Here is a 13,034-nt window from a genome sequence, read left to right on the forward strand (position 1 = left end):
AATGTCTCCAAATGGCACCGCAAAGAGGCTTTACTCTAGACAATAGTGAGATTCACTGGATCCATCAAGAGGGGACAATGGAAACCTCTTTGTTAAATAACACTTTATCTCTATTTATTGTGCAGGAGATGCATGTGCATTATGTGCTATTGATACCACTGGATCATGTTATCCTGTAAACTTGATTATTCCAAGACTTTTTGATGAACGGACCATCACGACCACGACACAGCCCTCTATAGACACCACTTATTATCAGTCACTTACATCATTGCTGCAGGTATTACACAGTGTTGACAGTGCGTGCGTGCATGTGTGTGCGTGCGTATCTGTATTCATCCCATACAGAGTGATGACTCAGGTGTGGTGTCTGATGTGTCATGCTATTAATAATCTATTCATCTACCCTCATCATCACCTTCTACACTTGCGCGCACACACACGCACGTGCACGTACACACACAGTGTAATGCACAGAGTAAAAGTTTCATTATTTATTTCAATTTTATTCCTCTAAGTCTGTCCCCTCTGTCTTCAGTCTAAAAATTCTAATGAGAAAGTAACTGCATTTCAAGAGCTGCTCTCCTAGTGCAATGACCTCACTGCATATGATCAGTGACTGTGCACGTTTTTAAACCCAAGACTGAATTGCCATGTATTAAACGGCTGATTTCAGACAAGAGAGAAGTAGAAACAAGACTTGTTGAAAAAGTCATTACTCTCAGTAGCGTAAAGCTGAAGCAAACACTTGTCCTCTAGGAAACCTTCACTGTTTGATGTCACGTCAAGTGATGCATGTCTGAAGACACAATGGACCACAAATATAGGTCATGTTAACAGATCCGTCTGGCCAGTAAGCAGTGAAAGGCTAAAGACACCACGAGCACCATCCATTATCTATGGAACCTGCATGATTAATGAGAGAGAGGGAGAGGGACAGACATAGCTCTAAGCATGTGTGCACACTAAGTCTCCACGGCTAACAGTTGCATTAAAAAAGTAAATACTGAAGTGACTTGCATTCACTTCCTGGAGACCTACTAAACCTAAACCAGTACTTGACCAACTGTACCTCTAACTTTAGTCTAAACCACTTACCCGAAAACACAGCTATTACCCAATTGGTCAAGCTGTCCCCAATTTTCTTAGTCTGAAATTTGTCCCCAAAGGCAGCCTATGACAGAACCAAACACACACACGCACAAGCTTCAACGACAGAAGGTGGCCTCTTTTGTTCTTCTATTGTCACGGACAGTATTGTTCAAGAGAGGATCTCAGTTGGGACTAAAATGAGCATAATTAACAAATACTCCGGCAAGAGAACCTAAAACAAAAGGCTGTGAGCCGGTTCCAATGCTGTTGTCTGAGCTTCACCCAAGAGCAAACTAAGGCCCTGTTCATACCTGGCATTAACACGCATCACAAGTGGACAGCTCTAAGTACACAATTTCACACCTGTCATAAAAACGCTTCTCTACATGCGTTTCTTGTTCTATATGCAAATAAGCACCTACATCATATCTATTTGCAAAGACCAAATGGGGAGATGGTTTTAGCCAGTCTGACTATGACGGGTCTGTTATCGCACACTGCCAATCATGAGTCAGTCTCAGCTTTCAATTTTTACCTATTTTTAAAGCATAAAATAACTAATAAAAACCAAAATCAGAGGAAAAATTCCCACTTAAACATACATCAGAGTGATGAGAGCTACGTAAAATGACAGAGGCCATTTTTAAGAAAAATCTATTTTATATGCACTTTGACTTCATTTGGTCCATTCCCCATAAAATAACACGGAGAAGGCAGGATTTATGAGCTATACTTCAACCAGCCCTCAGGTGGCAATTGAGAGGCTTTGGCTTCACTTCGAAGGGGAGCTGCCATGTCCTCTCTATACTGTACTTACAATCCATGTGAAATGAATGGGTGGTCTTTCGATGTGGCCCACGAGGAATTTAAAATACTAAAAGAATGTGGCCACATGACCACCTATGAGTGTGAACTGCGTGATTGGATCTCAGATGTGTGCGCATCTTGCATGCATTCACACCTATATACTGTATAAAACTGTCCACTTGCGATCGCGTGACCCAGAATGTTTGCAGATGCCTGGTCTGAACGATGCCCAAAGGCAATCAAAAACTAGGTAATCCACCCGCCTTTCATTTCTACCCAGGTGTGACTGTCTCTATGGTACTGAAAGCCAAACTTCCCGTCATTTGTCAATCCAGATACAGTATCTTTCAAAGGCAAACAACCCAGCCCATTTATGTGTCAATAAAGATAAAACATTTTATTGACACTGGCTGCTATTTCCATCATTCAACTATGAATAATACAATAAGGAGGCCTAGATTCAGTCTAAGTCAATCCCTGACTGGTGTGAATGTTGAGTAACCTCTAGTGTAACAAATGTGGTAAAATTAGTACCAGGTTCAACTGCAAGTGACCCCTTTCTCCATTAAACTGCTAAAAACAAAATGAGAAGCTCTGGTAATGACAGTGAATCACATCAAATGGACTTCCTCTGGCTTCCTCTTCTCATGCAAGCCTCTTTTTCAAACAGTGTTTACCCAAACCACAGCTTTGGATGTCATTTCACGCTTTGATTACTTCAAGCTGCTTTCTTTCTTAAGAAGCCAATGCTGGCTGGTTCACTGAAAGAAAACTTGACTTTCCAACTTGTGCCTATCACTAAAATGACTGACTGACTCATCTGCAAACCAGCAAACACCCCACACTGACTAGAGCAGCTGATTTATCAAAGCAACCCACAGAGGGAAAAAAAGCTGGTTATGCCACATAGGTAGACAGTAACAGCATGAATCAGTTTTCCTGTGCAGACTTATACATGTCCCCACGAACATTAAAAACCCAAAGATGATCATATCTTTCTCAGTATCTTGTTAAATAAATCAACTACTGTTCAACTGGCTGTGTTCTGTCAAATGACTTGACAAGTGGATTGACTCAATTGAAAAGAAGGAACTACAACGTATGCCTGCTTTAGCCTGTGCTGCAGAGTACAGGGTGTGAAGTCAGCCCCTCCCTGCATATCAACATGTTGCTTTGTAAGAAAGGAATTTCATGTAGGAGACTGGGTGGGCGGGACAGAGGAACTGTATTGTTCAAGCAAAGCCCAGATATGGGTGACTAAAAAATCTTGCTGGACCTGATGACTTCGCAGTACATCCTCTGTTTGCACGAAACCACAGACCTCAGTCCAAAAAAAAAATTGGACGCATTAAACATTACAAACACAAACCCTCTCGGTACTCTAAATTCAAATAGCTAGTCTGTGTTCATAGAACCAACTTATGTGGTGATGAGATGAGTGTAATTCGCTGTATCCAACCATGAAACAGGCTGCTATTGTCTCCTTGTAGAAACTTGTAACTGGACCAGTTGATTAGACAGATTATCAGAGACCTCTGGTGCCCTGAACCTGAGGTCCCTTATTGTCACATGGGAAACTCAGGTGACAAATGAACTGGGACACATCTTTAAAAGTTCCTGAGAGTTTTATTTTGTTCCCATCACTTCGTCAAAATATATAATCTTAACATCCATGTGTACATATACAAAGTGAATACTTGATGACAAGCTATTTCCATTCCTATTCCTTCGGTGTTAAACATCAATATCAAACTCCAAGTTTGGACAGTTCATTCATTAAATTCAACAAAAACAAGTTTCAACTGACATTGGGAACTATTACCAGCAGTTGGGAAACTGTCAAAGTGAAGAGATCCGTTAATTTGCCTGAGAAGCAGTTGCACAATGAGCACACATGCCAGTCAACCTGCTACATTTCACTCACAGATGTGATTTTACACTGTGGACTGACACCAATGCATCACAGATGCCTTCCACATGAGTGCAAAGAAATGTATTAACCACTGATGCCTCCAGGGTGCACGCTGCATCCTACAGAGAATGTATGGTAACACAAGATGCTAGATAATGCACTGCATGAAAAAACAAAAGAGACAATAACACTCATTGTTATACAGACAAGGTTAAATGTGTTTTCTTTCAGCCCGTTGCCGGAGTTGGAAGTAGTTTACTAAATAAACATTTTGCATTAGACGAGCTCCTGTGCCAGGGTGTGATGGTTTCTTTATTCATAATGCATGGATCACCCTCTCCATTATTGATTCATTCTGCAGCCAACCTTGTCCTGGGGTACTCCACCGGTATTGTTTGTTTTGGAGTGTAAGGTTGAATATCTCTGCTACAGAACGGTTTGCAAGAGACTAAAAGGGGCACAGTGAAAAAATAAAAGCCACTCAAAGATATAGTTAATGAATGAAACTTAAAAATGTGCGACAGTGGTTCAAACCATGAAACTATGTTATAAGTAGAATACAAGGGATGGAAACGAAACTTGGACAGTTGGGGTTGTTTAAACTTTCATCCAGATTGTTATGCCAAGTTCGTCAAGTCCTAGTCAGAGGAGTTGAGGGGGGGGGGGCAGACTGCCACCAATTTGGCTTCAATCTGGGGCTTCCAACATTTTTTGGCTAAATCATGTACCTTTATTGTCATTCTTTTCTTTTTTCCCTTGTCTTTTCTTGCTCCTCAGCTGTGTTAACAAACCCTACCGCTATTATATTTGTTATTTTCTGCCAAAAGCTCAAATAAAGCCACCCCAAAAAGGCTTGGCAAGAACATACCCATAGACACCTTTTTAACTCCCCCCTTTATCTCAGTACAGGAGGATAGTGTCTTGGCAGATCAATCACATATTGTTATAGTGTGATGGGATCAGGGAGACACAGGGAGTGCAACATGTATGCAGATGTTTTGATGGGTAGCAGGCACCCGTGAGCGATTAGCGCTTAAGGGCAATGAGCTGTCAGGGAGTTTCTCCTGGTAGCTGTGGCACAGGGCTTAGCTCGGCTTTTAGAAGCGAGCTACATTATAGACTGACACGCAGACTGGCAGACGCAATGAAGCCGAGGGGGAGGGAGGAAGTGGTTGTGGATGCAGTGGAAGACGGAGATAAGCCAGCTTCCTGAAGCTCATTACTGAGAGAAATACGGTGTGTCAGTGTATGTGCGAGGTAGAAAAACATCACGACCCTCCGGAGGAGAGCACTGTTCCTGTTCGTGTCAATTCTCACACCACATTCCATATTTTTATTGTCTGTCTCTGGCAATCATGGTTTTACAACAACAATCATGATTTGACTATAAATTCTCTCCTTCCCCCCCCCGCTTGTTTTTCAGTCTATCTCATCAGCGGGAGAGGACCTGCTGACAGGCAAGAGGTTGTGAAGACGTTATTGATAGTGAGGGAACAGACTGATCAGATTTATTTCTTGCTCCAGGACAAGTTTTTTTCCAGAATAACTCATTTATCCTCATAGGACGATCTCTAGCAAAATTCAGAGAAATCAACCCCAAAAGCTAGTATTGAAAAAAAAAACAAATGTCATCCTCATGGTGTCTCTGAATAAAGAGTCAGGATCATCCCAAGTACTCTGTACTTTCTAGCCTTCATTTGGCCATTTGTGTAAGTATGTGTATGATTCAGGAATATGCAGGGAAAGGCAGATATAGATCTCAACAAAACTGGCTTGTTGCAGGTGCAGGTGCAGGACACCTTTCCCATGGGAAGATCTTTGCTTAGGTAATGACTTTTACTCCTTCAAATAGCCAGGGCAGCATCCATCCCCCCCCCCCCCCCCATTCACTCACTCACCTCTACCCCCTCCCTGTGTGCACTGTCATTGTTTAGCCCAGAGAGACTAAAATACGTTTCCCTATCAAAGCGTTAGCCGAACCGGCTGGTGGCTTCCTGTCTGTGCGTGTGTGCCTGCATCTGTTCGTTTGTGTCAACGCATAGAGTGGGAGATAAATTTAGACAGTCATTAGCATAAAACCCTTTTTTCCATGTCATTAAGTCACAACTACCCCCCACCCCCTCATTCCTCCACCCTTACAGCTTATGTGACGCTATGGCCCCAGTTCTGCACATTCCCGTTTCCATCAGCTGTAGTCGACAGTGACTCATGCAGATTCACAGCACCGCTGCCAGTGCAGAGGAAGGGAATTAGCAGCCAAAAGTTAAACTCAACTAGTGCCACAGTCTGAGTTCTAAATAAATATGAATGCATACTGTATCTTACACATATATCCTGGATCCTCTGTAGCGTCTACAACAACAACACAGAACACCCTGCTGTCAGCAGTTGTCATGTCAGGTGAGAGCTGGAGAGGAGTCAGTTCCCACAGAGGATTAACAGCTTATGATGAGAGTATTTTCAAATGTTATAGGGCTGGCTTTAAGAAACTAAGTAGATCTTCATCTGAATAATCCAATATGTATTCACACTATGCTGAGAACAATCTTTAAATTACAATCTGACCTTTGCAGTATGGCATTTTCTTGTTGAAGCATGAGGCTTTAACCTTTCTTGTGCAACTAGATCTGGACCTACGAGACATCAAATATGGGAGCTGCTCCACTGAAGGCACCACCAAGCTTAGAGGTAGATTTCTAGTTGCATTTTGAAGAAAGTACAGGGTTGGACAAATAGAAAGCTGTATGCAAGATGTGCAACATGGAAGTGAAAAACTGAGTGCAACAATTCTCACAAAAATAGGAAATGTGCAGAGGACTGTAGATGCAAAAGATGAGAATGTAGACTGTCGATGAAGCAATACATTTAGCTTTCAATCAGAAACATGGAGGGAGTGCATTAAGAAAAGCTCCAGGAATAATGCTTCGTCATCCTCTGCCATTCAACCCCATTCACAGGGAAATGAGAGGGAGGTCTGCCAGTGTTTTCCCACATGCAAACCAAGCACACGCACACGCACGCACAGCCAGATAAAAAAGACACAGGCGATGTCATGACTACTTAATCAAATGTGGCACAATTCATCCGAACTCCTTGAGACAAACGTGTGTGTGCGCGTGTAAAGGGAACATCTTTACATGATTGGTTGGTCGCACTGTTTCCAGTGTACGTGGAGGCAACAATAGATTTACTATAATCCTCAAGGCTGCAGTGGTGGCTGTGTTGATGCTGGAAATCATGAGAGAAGTACCAAGGCGGGATATAAGCAGCCCAAAGGAGACATGCACCGACACACACGCACAGGAGTGTGTGCAGCAGGCCGCACTCCTTTCTGAGCTGATCCACAGATACCAGTCAGCTCTACGGTCAGACTGGCTAAAAATAGCCAAACAATGAGCCATTCCCCACAAGGCGAGATTATATGGGCTGCTTTTGTTCAGAAACGTCAACTCTGTTCTGAGCAGTCATGCCAGTGTTCGATGAGAAAGCATAATAATGAGGTAATGTTATCAGAGTCGGGATGCAATTACACAGTGATGAGTGACCTTGGGTTATGTCCGTGTCTGTCTATGGCAGTGCATGAACGAACAGGAACAAAGAAGGAGGAAGAGGGAGACAGACATTTTTTTTTTTAAGTGTAGCTTTGAGTCAGTCTCTGAAGGTTCCTTCTTTCTTTACATTCTTCTATTGGCTCTTTGTTTTTCCCACAGAGCTTTGCTTGCTGCTCCACTGAAAACATACAAGTCCTTGCAAACAACGGCCAGCCATATGATGTATATTTAAATTTATAGTGTTCAGACACCTTCACTTTCCTGTTGCAGCCTTATGTTTAAACTTAAAATTCAACTACTCCTCATGTCAATACCCAATAATTTGAAGGTGAGAACCACATTTTTGTAAAGGAAAAACTTAAATATCCCATTGAAATAAGTATTCAAACTCTTTATACTGTACTTAACAGAAGAATGTTGCGCAGCGATTACAGCCTCACGTCTTCTTCGACAAGCTGTGCACATCTGGATTTGGGAATTTTCTGACTCTGCAGATCCTCTCTCTGTGTGGGTGGATGGGAATCATTGCCGGACACGTTTCTTTCATGTCTCACCAGCTTCGAGCCGCACTAACTATTTGAATGTTTTTTTGTTTGGGTATGTATTCACTCTCCAATTTTTGAAGTTGAATTTGTATCTCAGTTTAGATGTCTGATATCCCTTTCACTCACAACAGTGAATATCATGCTTTACTTTACTTTGGGCTATTGCTTGGTTCATTCACTGTTGAATATATGTTCCAATTGCTGAATGACAGCAGCTTCGCCAGTGCCGGAGAAGTCCCGCGTCAGAGCGAAGTGCCATTACGCACGGCCATTCACTGTGTTTTACCTTCATTAAATCACCTGAAAACTGTATCAAGCTAACCATACAGTGTCTTGGGCCCTCTCTTATGTACGGGTGGAGATTGTACACGGGGTGTAGTCGGGCACTCCTGTGAGGTTGAAGTGATGCTGAGGTTGGCCTGATAAACAGCTGCCTGTTGTAGTAGGTCTGCCAGGATTAAATAGGGAGCGAACTTCCTTGTCAGTTGAACGGCATTGGGCGGGGTATCAGGGGGTTTTTGGCCCGTACACGCATTCGCCAGTGTGTTACTGATGTCCTCATAGTTTAATATTGCTGCAACGAGATTGTGAGCGGACTAACTCATTGTCACTCACTTTAAGCTAAAGCATCCACACGTTACACAAGATGGTCGCAGGCACTGCGGTGAAGTCTGACGTCAGTCAAGTTTCATTCCATATATTCAGACTTCATTCAATATATTCAAAGGTTTAATTTCCTGAACGGCATGCCATAACATACATATATATATATATATATACATACATATACATATGATAGCCTGCTGGGTTTACTCAGTTCCTCATGCAGAATATCTGCTAATCAAGACCACCACCCTCATGTTGTCTGAACATGGGGCCACAGCTGTAGGTCCTCAACATGGAAGGTATAAAGACTGAAGTTCAATGGGGGGGGGCATGTTGCCACGTGTGATCATTCAACAGACTTCAAAATAAAAAAAGACTACAGCTGCTTACATAAAAATGGAAATGTATCATCGCAGAACATTTTGTCCTGTCTCTGTTGGACCGCCATTACTGTCGCTCTCCAGTCTAAACCCAGAGGCAACTAAAATTATTAATGAAGACTGAGCCTCCCTGAGATGAAGAATTGCCTGCATGTAAATGTTGTGTGGCAGGTGAACTGCATGCAAAATGTTTTTTCAATGTGTTTAAATACATGTGTCATAAACACTAGAGTGAATCAAATAAACACAAAGTAAACTTCAAGGTCTGTTAATGTCCTAGTAACTTCTGATTAGTGTTGATGTTTATTGTTGACGTGTAACGTGAGTGTAGATCAGTGGGAATGCACGTATTAGAGAGAGTATTAACCAAATTAAGATCGATCAAGATTAAGTCCCTCAGAGGTTATAAATATCAGTTTCGATACATTTTCGGTTAATTGCCAAGCCCTACTCAATAACAGTTTGTCCTCGTCTTTCAAACAATATATCGTCAGAGGTGAGGACTGCAAGCATTTCTCATGGGAGTCACATCTGCCCCAACTATAAAAAGTCATTTCACAGTGTAAACAAAATAAACCATGGATCAGATTGATCCTGACCAAGAACGACTCTTTTGGTCAGACTGAATTTTGGTCTGTTTTTCCGAGGCACCTTTCACACCTGCTATTTTGGTTCAGACTAATCTGCAAAGTCTGATGGAAGGTGTGAAAGCTCCCTTAAACAAACAGTGAAGAACAAACAATAGGGGCCCTTATTGTTCCAGAAGCCTTAATCCTCAACAATACAAACCTGCCAGATCAGGTTAGTCAACTATTCATGACAAATAAACTTAACAGCACCAAGATTTCAGTTAAATTGTCAGTTCATGTATGCTCATGTTATTAGACCGACAACTCTTCAACAATAGTTTATGAGTAAAGAAAAAATGGCAGGAGAAGAAACAGAACATTCATAGCATGCAACCTCCGTCTAGATGAAAAAGGAGGCACTCAGTTGCTATGATACAGCACCATAGTATATGCAAAATTCTTCAATGGTTTTCAGAGGGTGAAACTACAGATCTTTAAAAGCAGCTTTACACTTCGGCAAGAATCTGCAGTCAAGTACTCAAATGACCAATAAGTGTCATTGACAGTTGAGAGTGGAGGCTTTATACAAACTTTCCAATTCACAATAAAAGTCCACTTAAAACCTCAAAACGCACACAAAAGGTTGTCTTATCTGTCAAGTTTTTAAAAAGTTACTTCTGCATGTTAAGTAACTGACATTGTCTGGCTGAGTGAAGGTTCTGTGTTTGTTATGAAACTGAAACTATGAAACTGCTCAGATACAACTGACAACATCAAGAAAGGCGCTTCATGCCCCATTTAATGTCTGCTACGTAATTTACTGATGTTGGTAAACATATTACAAAATACAGTTTATTGATTGTCGGAGCACTGTTCCAAAATCATATAATGTTGGATTTTTTTCATCTATTGCTATATCACACAAATCAAACAGAACAGAAAGTGAAACAACTTTGTTTTGTGGTGATTTCAAAATTAAAAATAAAAGCATATGCAAATCAGCACCACTGAAGTAACTGGCCATCATAGGACTGGAATAATGCATTGCAAGGTATCTTACAAACTGCAGTGCCACAAAAGTTTGTGTTTACTCCTGACTTGTCCAAAAGAGGCATCAGATAAAGTCTTCTCTCAAAGAGCTCAAAAAATCTATTAATTTATTTTCTCCTAAAATGTATTTTTTTGTTTTGATGATGTCACTAGTGATGGGCGGATGGACAGACAGAAGGAAAGACAACATGAAACTCAGCAAGAAAGAAAGAAAACATATCTACTAGATATATGCTGATATAACGGGAGGTATATCTTCAAAGTCAGTCTCGCTTGTTAGCCAAACCAACTGGTCCTCCGAGCGAAAGAGAAGAGTGGAGGCTTATTAAGCACAGAAACCAAGTTTGCCCTCATGACACTGCACCATTACCAACGGAACTAAAGAGTTATGAGGCTGAGTCATGTGGACATCCACTTTCATGGCAACAGCGAGTACTTCAGAGTGAAGAGGAATGACAGATGCACAGATTTCCCTACCTATCTACAGTCAGCCACCGTAATACAATAACTCAATCAATACAGGACAAAAGCATGGTGAATGTGATCTAACAGGTTCACTCTGGCAAAATTCATAAACTCAAATTAGATCAAACTGCAAAAAAAACGTCTTTGAAAATGTAGAGAACACACAAAGTAATCTTATTCAATTATAAGCCATCATCAGATCAATACGGATTATCTTTCTCCATCCCACACTGGTGCTTTTTGTAGGAAACATGACCCACAGCGAGTAACACTGTCAGAGATAAATAGAGGAACAGAGGAAGCCTGACAGTTGTACGGTCACAGGGTCCATTCCTCTACTCCTCTGGATTACATTTTACTCTTCCAGCTGAGACACATGATCATAAAGTCTAAGCCTCCATCATAAGGAACTGTCTGCTTGTGTATTACTGGGTAGTCAACCACCCAGTAATGTTAACAACACACCCAAGTCTTTCCATATTCCCCAGGAGGAATCACACATGCCTGGGTTGTTGACTGAGCACCATATTAATGGCAGCAGCCAGCAGCACTCCATTATACAGAGCCATGGGGAAAGAAATCAATTGGAGGGATAAGACTCCCCAGACGGCGGCCAATTAAAGACAAGGGGGAGGTAAAAAAAAATTTGACGACACTCATGGGCTTAAAAGTACGACCAGTGGCCCCGTGCTGAAGGCTCTGGGGGACTCAGTCAGCAGCGGGAGGCGTTGGAGGGAAGCCAACATGAAATTCTTAAGGTAAAGATGCTCATAAGAATTAAACCTACTGAGTGTAAATCTGGGTATAAAGCTGCTCCAGAAGATTGGGTCCAGACATTTAGTTTTCCCCATATGAAGAAAGCAGCAGGACATTGTTTGGGTCAGACAGCTTCACAACAACAGGAAAACGTCCAGAGCCTTCAGGTGAGCGGTGATGCCTGGGCAACATCAGCATCAACCCTCATCACCAAAAGCTCTTGGATCTTCCAAGACGAAATCTTCGTTCTACATGTATGGCCCCTCACTTTCATCATGGGATGATATTTGGATTGTTTTTGTCTTTTTCAGTTTTGCGTCCATCACCAGTAGAAACAACATCAACACACGCTCGCTGTGATTTTCCAACATTTTCCAGCTTTATTCTCACATGAACTCACTCTGACATTTTACCGGTATTTTACTATTCTACCCTTGAAAATATCCTGAGCAATGTCCATAATTCAGTGCACGTCTTAAGTGAGTGAGGCGGAGCACCTGATTTTCACCTTCCCATTCATTGAATGACAGTGTCCGACTTGTATCACTGATAGCGATGAACCGTCAGTGGATAAAAGGCGAGAGTCAAACCCTCAGCACCATTTGAGCTCACGGGCCCACGGTACAATAGCCTGGTGGGAAACGCAACAGCAACAACAAAAGACGGCTTGTTATCATGATAAAAGATGTGGCTGTTGACTGTGACAAACTGCAATCCAATATGTCACATAAACAGAAGACTGATTGTACAGCCGGGCCAGTATAGCCGGCCTTTCATGACCATGGCAGCTCCACCTCTGCACGGCGAGCTGGTACATACGGGGCTGCATCTTTATATCAAACACTGTAGGTTCACTGAAATGTTGGCTGCATATTAGACTCATTATTAACATAGCTATTTGAATTATTATGATTCTGTCTTCTGAGGTGAGAGTCATTCATCTGGAAAGACAGCTTCTTTTGTTTTGCCATTTCACCATGTCACACAGGAGAGAGCAATATATCATCCCCCTGCTACAACGTCTCTGTATGTACAGGTAGAAATGAGCTCGTAGCAGTTCACTCAAGTACCAAATTCTTGCCACCATGAAACAATAGATGTCCAAGCTACATTTGACCCACATACTGTAGAAGCAGGCTCCTTTTCTAAACACACTGCTGCCACTGAAAATATCACCCAACATCCACACTTACATGAATACCAAATATGAACCTTTTGGAATTATGTCATCAGAATAACCCTACCAACAAAGAAGCCTTGCAGTATAAGTTAAAAAAGATCAATAACGCTATGTTCTCAGG

General features: G+C 41.9%; 1 protein-coding gene across 1 annotated transcript in view; it reads right to left on the reverse strand.

Moving 5' to 3' along the window:
- mboat2a (membrane bound O-acyltransferase domain containing 2a) overlaps window positions 1-13,034 on the reverse strand; it is a 39,312-nt gene that overhangs the window by 22,047 nt on the left and 4,231 nt on the right. The gene's annotated exons all lie outside the window — the stretch shown is intronic.

This window comes from Paralichthys olivaceus, chromosome 12 (assembly GCF_024713975.1).
Source record: "Paralichthys olivaceus isolate ysfri-2021 chromosome 12, ASM2471397v2, whole genome shotgun sequence".
In the NCBI taxonomy this organism is placed as follows: Eukaryota; Metazoa; Chordata; class Actinopteri; order Pleuronectiformes; family Paralichthyidae; genus Paralichthys; species Paralichthys olivaceus.